Source organism: Mustela erminea, chromosome 1, assembly GCF_009829155.1.
Source record: "Mustela erminea isolate mMusErm1 chromosome 1, mMusErm1.Pri, whole genome shotgun sequence".
Classification (NCBI taxonomy): Eukaryota; Metazoa; Chordata; class Mammalia; order Carnivora; family Mustelidae; genus Mustela; species Mustela erminea.
The window spans coordinates 19824023-19831684 of NC_045614.1; positions in this window are offsets into that span (position 1 = coordinate 19824023).

The following is a 7662-nucleotide window of genomic DNA, read 5'->3' on the forward strand; positions in this document are numbered from 1 at the left end:
CTGTTCAGGAATCCCCCCCAAAGACTGCTTGGGACCACAGCATCTTAGAGCCTGGCATGGGCTTACCTGTAAGCATGAAGTTTGTGTGTAGCCCCTCAGAGAAGCTGGAGGTCCCCATCTCCCACTTCTAGGCTGCTGCATAGCCACTCCTGTCACCAGTATACCAAACCAGGTGACCGCTTTCACCTTGCAAGGCAGTGAAAGAGTTCAGATGCAAGCCTTCACCTTGCGTCTAAACCTATGAGCCCATTTCTTGAAGTTTGACAAGCTGTACCATTGGCTCTGGTCTCTCATGCAAGGCCAAATTTGGGGGTTCTGGGTACTAGATGGCTGAAGCCCCAAGGGCCTGGCATCCCCCCACCAGCTCCTCATGGGCTGTTCCAACCCCAAGCCCAGCAGTGAGTGTCCTGTGTCCTGTGTCCTGCCTTGCCCCACCACAGAGCTGCCAGTCCTCCTCCCCATGCCTGGTGGGGTGCTGTGAGGGCAGTGCAATCGCCCTAATCAGGGAAACCCGAATGCCAAATTTGGAAGGGACTCTGGCTGAACTGGAGGGATCTCCAGGGATCCCAAGTCCAGCCTGCCCTTGGCTGGGACAACTGCTGCAATATTCAGGCTTTGAGGGCCATCCAGGAACAGCTGTCATGGCCAAGCATCAAACAAGTTTCAAAACCCAGACGAGCAGCCAGGCCTGAGCTAAGCTCCCCAGGCATGCAGTCTGGCTGGGGGGGGGGGGGGGGGTCTCAAGGGCACCCGGAGCCCAGCCACTAGACAACCTGATTCCCGAGGGATGAGTGTCCTCAGGGACAGGTGGGGTGTGAGGGGGAGAGCTCCCCAGAGAAGGACTTTGTGCTGCTGGTGGCCACCAGGTGGCAGCACAGCATCGTCTATCGGGCCAGGCGGGTTTAGAGGGTGGGGAGTGGGGGGTTCTCTGGCAAGTTCTGATGTGCTGGAGGGTCCCGGGGCCTCTTCCAGGTCTCTGAGATTCAGGAGCACGTGACTGGAACTCCGGCCTTGCTCTGTGTGGAGCCAGGCAAGCAACAAATTGGCAGACCCTGCGGGTACCTGACAGGACTCTACCAAGCCCCCCCCAGCCCGGAATTCCCTTCGCTGGAAGGGGAATTGTTACCCTCTGTGGGGCCTGAGCCGGGCTGGCCCCAGGCACAGTGAGTGCTTCAGTCTCTTAGCATTTTTTTCCAAAGCAGGTAAATAGTTTCTGTGGTCGATAAAATGCATTTCTGCCTCTCCCACTCCCTTCACCCACCGGCCTGATTATTGACTCACAGAAATACTCTCTTGGCAGAGCCCACAGCGGATCCACAGCCAGTCTCTGCAGTCAGGGGAGTTGGGCCAGGCTCACCCAGGGCTCTCAGCTGGAGGCAGGGGATGCCCACGTACCCTCACCCCGCTTCCCAAAGATGGAAGGCAGAAGTGGAGCTTTCCACCTGGAGACACAAACCAGAGGCAGTGCCCCCCTATCGGGCTTAGTCCCTGCACTGCTCTCAACTGGTTTAAAGAGGAAACTGAGGCTCAAAGAACAGTTGCTGGAGGTTACCAAGCTGGCAAGTGCTGAGCGTGGATTCTAACCTAGGGGCTCCTGTCTAGCTGGCCCCTGAGCAGAAGGAACTCAGTGGAGAAGGGAGACCTTAGCTGCAGGCACAAGGTCAGGCTCAGGTTTGGGCAGGACTAGCTCCAGTTTCAACTGAGGAGCTGGGGGTGGAGCGAGCTGGGCCTTGGGACGCACCCCCGCCCCCCACCACCATAATGCCCTGGGGAGAGAAGACAGACAGGGAGAGGCAGAGAAAAAAGACAACTGCAGACAAAGCAAGGCCTAGAGGATGCTGGGAAAGAGGAGCAGGAAAGGTCCGTGGTGCTGCAAGGGGCGGGAGGAGGATGCGGGGGCAAGATAACGGAGATAGGGGCGGCTGGGTCTGGGGGAGTCAGTTCCGCTCCACCCCCTGGCCTCAGCCACCCAGATAAGACAACTGAGAAGCAGTGGTGAAGTCTGCACGCTGATGGGGGAGGTGAAGCCACAGTAGGAGGGGAAGGGGGAGGGGCCAGGAGGCCTGGCCCAGACTGAAAGGTCCCCAAGAGGCTGATGCACCCAGGCCAGCTCCCAGCTCCAGCTCCAGGCTCCCAACCCTGAGCAGGCACCACCAACCCCTGAGTCTGGCTGGACAGGAGCTATTTGAGAATGATTCATGGATGTAATTAAGTGTCCCCCCACTATCCTCTTGCTCGGGCCCTGGCGGGGGTGGTGCAGATGTGGGAGCCCAGCCTGCTGTGTGCGTGTTGGGTTCAGTGCCAAGTGCCCCAAGATGCCCATCTGTGGGGCATGGAGGAAGGCAGGGCTGGACCCAAATCCTGCGGGCACCAGTTGGGGGGCTTCCTCCCCTTTTGCTTTCTGCCCAACTCCCCAGTCGAGGGTCGGACCCCTGTACTCACAAGCACTCAGCAGGAGCACGCACATCCTGAATCCTCAACCAGCAGCAGCAGGCAGACTTTCCGCAGCCCCCCAACCTCACTGGGAGGACACACAGATGCCTGCAGACCCCAAAAGCCCCTCAAACGCGCGAAGCATACCGGCTCACACATACCTCTCCCTGACCACCTGGACGAGGGCAGGCCAGGTCCAGTCAAGGAAGCTCACCTCCATACACATTTGCGGGCTGCTCTGGCCCGAGGGGGCGGAAGTCAGGCTCTCCTTATCACCTACCCAAGGAAGGAAGTCTGGCCTGGAGGCAGGTGGGAGCTGGGAAGGGGGAGGCCAGGCACAGCCTTGCGCAGGCATGTGCTTTCTGTGGCTCCCTCTTCCCCAGGTAAGAGGATCTGGGGGGCTTCCACCTGCCTAGGCTCTTGAACTCACTTGACAGAGTCCTCCGCTCAGCCCTAGGGTTGAGAGAGCTGAAGGAGAAGGGGAGGCTGCGGAAGGTGGCACAGTGCGCCTGAAATAGATCTGCTAGAGGCTTAGAACCTTCCCTTCTAGTACCTGCAGCCACACCTAGCTGGGAGGGGAGGAAGCAGCCTTCTCAAACTGATCCACTGAGGCTCAGAGATGGGGAGCAGCAAACCCTCATGGAAACAGCTTGTGGAAACCCAGGGCTCCTGCCCTTGCCCCTCATCATTCCCATGGGTTGGCGTCCTAACCCACCCAAGACTGGGCTCTGTCATCTCCCCTCAGACTGGGAGAGCCTAGAGCCTGGTTGGCTCGGCTAACCCCACCCCTGCCGCCCAGGCTTGGGGTCCCCAGAATCTGCAGGGCTCTGCCTCCTTCCTCAGACAGGAATCTCCTAAGGCTGGATGGACTCTGCCCACTCACCTTGGCTAACCCCACCCCTGCCGCCCAGGCTTGGGGTCCCCAGAATCTGCAGGGCTCTGCCTCCTTCCTCAGACAGGAATCTCCTAAGGCTGGATGGACTCTGCCCACTCACCTTGGACTAGGCACCCCAGCACTAGCTCGGCGGGGCCTCTTCTCTAAAACTTGGAGCCCCAGCCCGAGCCCCTCGGGCTCTACCAGACTCAGATGTAAAACGTGAGCAGCTACCACACGCCACCGCTGTGGCCCCCCCCACCCAGATTTTTCTGGTTCTTATTAATGTAAATGAAATCTGCTCCGAGCAAGCGTCCTTAATGGAAAGCGTTCCTGGAATTTGTGCACACGTGGTGGGGGGGGGGGCACCGTGAGATTAACTCTTGTGCAGCCAGACCAGGACTCATTGCCCATGACCCTGTGGCCTCAGGCTGGGGTGGGCCTTCGGGAAACGGGGACAGTCACTTAGCTATTCCCAGGACTGTGTCCCCACAAGAGCAGGGTGGCAGAGCACCTTACATATTCTGCCCTCTCCCCGGTGACCAGCTGGGCAGGTCCAGAGGTCTCTCAGAGCCTGAGGAAGGTGGCCTTGCCAGGAAATGGGGAGCCCCAGAGGGCCTTTGATCAGGGAGGGACCAGCCAAAAAGACTGGAGGGGCCAGGAAGCTGAGGAGGTGGGCAGCCGACAATTCCACTGTCCATCCTGCTCTCATCTGGCTCTCTGCTGAGTTGGGAAACTGGACCCAGGCAGCAGACACCTTCTCTTTGAACTGCCCTCCTTGCAGAGAGAAGAATTCCCCTCTGTGATGCCCCCCCATCCCTTCTTTGCCTCTTACTCCTGAGATAGATATGCCAAGACCATCGTCTTCCCTCCTGGGGGTGGGGGACACAAGGGAGCTGGAGAGCTCAGAATGGGCCCCCAGAGACCATGGTTTGTGAGGTGGGGGGGATGGGGGGGCACAGAGAAGGCCTGGCCTGGAGCCCACAGCAAGCCCTGCCTGACTCCCGCCCCCAAATCTGGATGCTTGTTCTGGCCCAGCCCCTCAGCATGCCCCAGCGGAGCTATGCTTTCCTGCCTTTAGGGCCAGGACAGGGATGTCTGCTTCATTGGCGGGGGTAGGGAAGAGTCTAAGATTTCAATTTCTCCCAGGTGTGGCTCAGTCTGGAGGATGCCTTGGGGAGGCTGGCTGAGGGGCCGGCACCTGGGGGAGGGGGTGGTAGGGGAGGGGGGAGGGGCTCAGGAGGGGTTTCAGGAAGAGGAATAAGTCACAGAGAGAAGGGGTGTCAGAGAGGGAAAGGGGGTTCCAAGGGGGAGCAGCTTGAAGGCTGGGGCTTCTTTGGGGAGGAGGGATTCAGAGGGGGACCGACTTTAATGGGGGACAATAGGCTGGCAGTCCTCCCTCCCACCCACACCTGTCAGGCGGGCTGGGGGAGGGAGACTGACCCACTTAGCTGCCTCCCCTCCCAGGCTTCCACTAATGAGCGCTCTGGGCTTTGGGAGGCAGCCTTCCCCCCCAAGGCTGTGCCTGAGGCTGTCCCTTCCCCCCAGCCCCTCATTATCTACTGGGGGTGCTCACTGGCTCAGGCTGCCCCCCTTATCTGCAGCTGTGCCTGCCTGCCGGCGGTGTCAGTGAGAAGACTCTGGGCCCCAGAATGTGCCCTCTCTGCCCCGGGCTCCCTACACCCCCAGGGCTGGGGAGACAAAGGCTCCCAGCTCCCTGCTGTGCAGCTAGGCGGGCTCAGGCTCCAGCTCCGAGCAGAGGGCTTTGATTCCACCTGTGGGTCCCACTAGCATGCCAATGAGGGAGGCGGGGGTCGGCTGGCTGCTAGGCGCACAGGCAAGCTGGGACCTCCACCCCGGGGATGGCAAGTCTGCTCCACTTACCAGGGCCCCTGTGGTCAGAGTCCCACTTGGCCAGGAGAGGGGCTCATGAGGGGGGTGGGGGAGGTGGGGGGTGGTTCCTGAATGTGTGAAGAGCACAGCTCTGGAGGGTGGCAGGGAGTAACCCCTTTGGGGGTCCCAGCTCTGCGAAGACTCAGTTCTAGGAGGTAGGCATGGGGTCAGAGGAGATGGTCAGGCGAGGTTTGTGTGGGGCACAGCTCCTGAGGGGTGGGCAGTTCAGGCAGCACAGCTCTGGAGGGAGAAGAATCTGTAGGAGCACAAATCTGGGAGGAGGATATTGGTGGGAGCACAGCTTCAAAGGATGCGATGTGGGAAGCACAGCTCTGGGAGGACTGTGGGGAGGATTGTGAGGGCAAGAGCACGCAGTCTGGGGGCTGATCGTGGGGAGCACGGTTCCCAAGAACACTCTGTGAGAGGACAGTCCAGGGAGGAGCCTGCCATGTCTTCCCTAGCTTTGGTCTCTTCTGACTCCTCCTCCCCAACATTCCTGGGGTGCATGGGGAGGTCTGGTTGCTGGAGCATGCCCAAGTCCCCCCAGGGTCCCCCTGACTGTCCCGCTGTCCATCTGTCCTCCCCGTCCCCAAGGATTCCAAGGCCCAGGTGGCACACTCTCCTCATGGTACCCTCATTAGGAAAGCTTTGAGATCCTTCTGAAGCATCTGCCCCCACCCCACCCCACTCCCCCGTTTTCCCAGCCAGCTGCAGGCTCTGGCCCCTAGAGCCTGATAAATATTTATGACAAGATAAGCAGTATCTGCCAGGTCCCAGCCCAAACCTTTGTCCTAGGAACCACAGGGGGAGGCAGGGTCAAAACTTGAGTTTGTGGGGGCAGAGCTGGGCCTCCAGGCTCAGGGCAGGGGCAAGCCTGAACGGTAGGCCTCCTAGGCCAGTGAGGGGGCTGAGATGGGACCTCGCCCAGGATTCAGAAGTGAGTGAGGAAGCTTCCTCCAGGTGCCACACAAGCCAAGGCGATCCCCCCCAATCCCGCCAGGCCTCCTACAGGGACATGGGTACACGCTGTCCTTGAGACACATTGATTTCCTGCTCTAGTCTGGACAGGATGCTACCCTGTCCACAACTGTACCCAGGGGCGGGGAGATGCCACATTAGGGGTCAATCCTTAGTTCAGGTATCCAAAGCAGCCCCGAAATTAAAAAGAACATCGCTAATGGTGAGGCCAATGAGACCCTGAGCATTCCTGACCCAGGGGGTGGGGCCCAGGTGATCCATGGGGTCATGCATGGATTCTAAGCCAGCCCTTAGAGCGCAATCCCACAAGGCGGCCTACTTGGTTCTGCCAAGCTGGGCGAAACCCTGATGATGAAGTGGGGGAGGGGGTGCGGGCTGTCTGAGGAGGCCTGGGGGAGGAGTCCCCACATTTCTCAGTGTCTGGGTCCTGCCTAATGGGCCCCAGATCTTTGTCCTTCTGGCTTATTGGTGCTGGGAGCGTGGGTGTCACCTGGTGAGCTCCCTGAGGGAAAGGTCAGGCTCCTTTGGCTGGGAGCCAGAGGCCGAGGTGGACTAGCCCAGGCTGGGGTCCTCCGCTCCTGGCTTGGCCTCTTAAGCATGGCCCCAGGTGCTCCAGGCCTCAAATACCAGCCTGGGGCAGTGGCGGCTGCGCCTACTTGGCATGGTGTGGGTGGGGAGCGGGGAGGGATGGAGACTGATGCAGGCTCAGCCGGGGGCAGTGTGAGGGTCCCTGCTCTGAAAAGGGCTCGGCCACCTTGAGGCAAGTGTCAGGAGGCTGGTGGTCCTGAGTCCCCGCAGGCCGGCTCCGCTGGGCCATCTGTCCCATCCCTGTGCGTACCCAGGGGTATGCGTGAGAGGCGTGGCCTGGGTGTACCCCCACCCCATCAGCCTTAACTCCAGCCACGCTTCAGACCTACCTTTGCCCCCAGTGATAAATGCTCCCTCTGAGCCAAGCCTGGCCAAGCTGGGGTACATGAGGCCTTCACCAGGAGGTTTTTCTGTGCTGAGCAGAATTGCTATTGCCATACAAGTGAAATTTGTTAACCTAGAGCAACTTGGACCAGTGGGGAGGCAGAATCCCACGGGGGCCACGCTGGGCTGGATCTCCCCTCCCAGAGCTCCGGGGAAGAGCTCTCTCACCACTGCTAACCAGCCTCCCAGAAGAGCCAGCCAAGGCCATTGAGGGAGGGCAGGAGGCCTCAGAGTGCCTGGGGTTCTTTCCTACTTCTCCAGAGTCAGGAGACCTCTAACCTGCCCAAGGGCTGCTTTTCTCCTCCATTCTCTACCCACCCCAGATCTTCGGGGTGGGGGTCTTCCTAGCTTCCCTGATGCTCTCGTGTCTCCTCAACACTTTTATGCCCAGGGCACACTCTCTGTGGAAGGGTCTGGGAATCTAGATTGGAAAAATCCTGTTTGAGGCTAGCAGACTGGAAAGGTAAACCACCCCGCCCCCGCCGCCACCCCGGCCGCGGCCTTTGCTGACC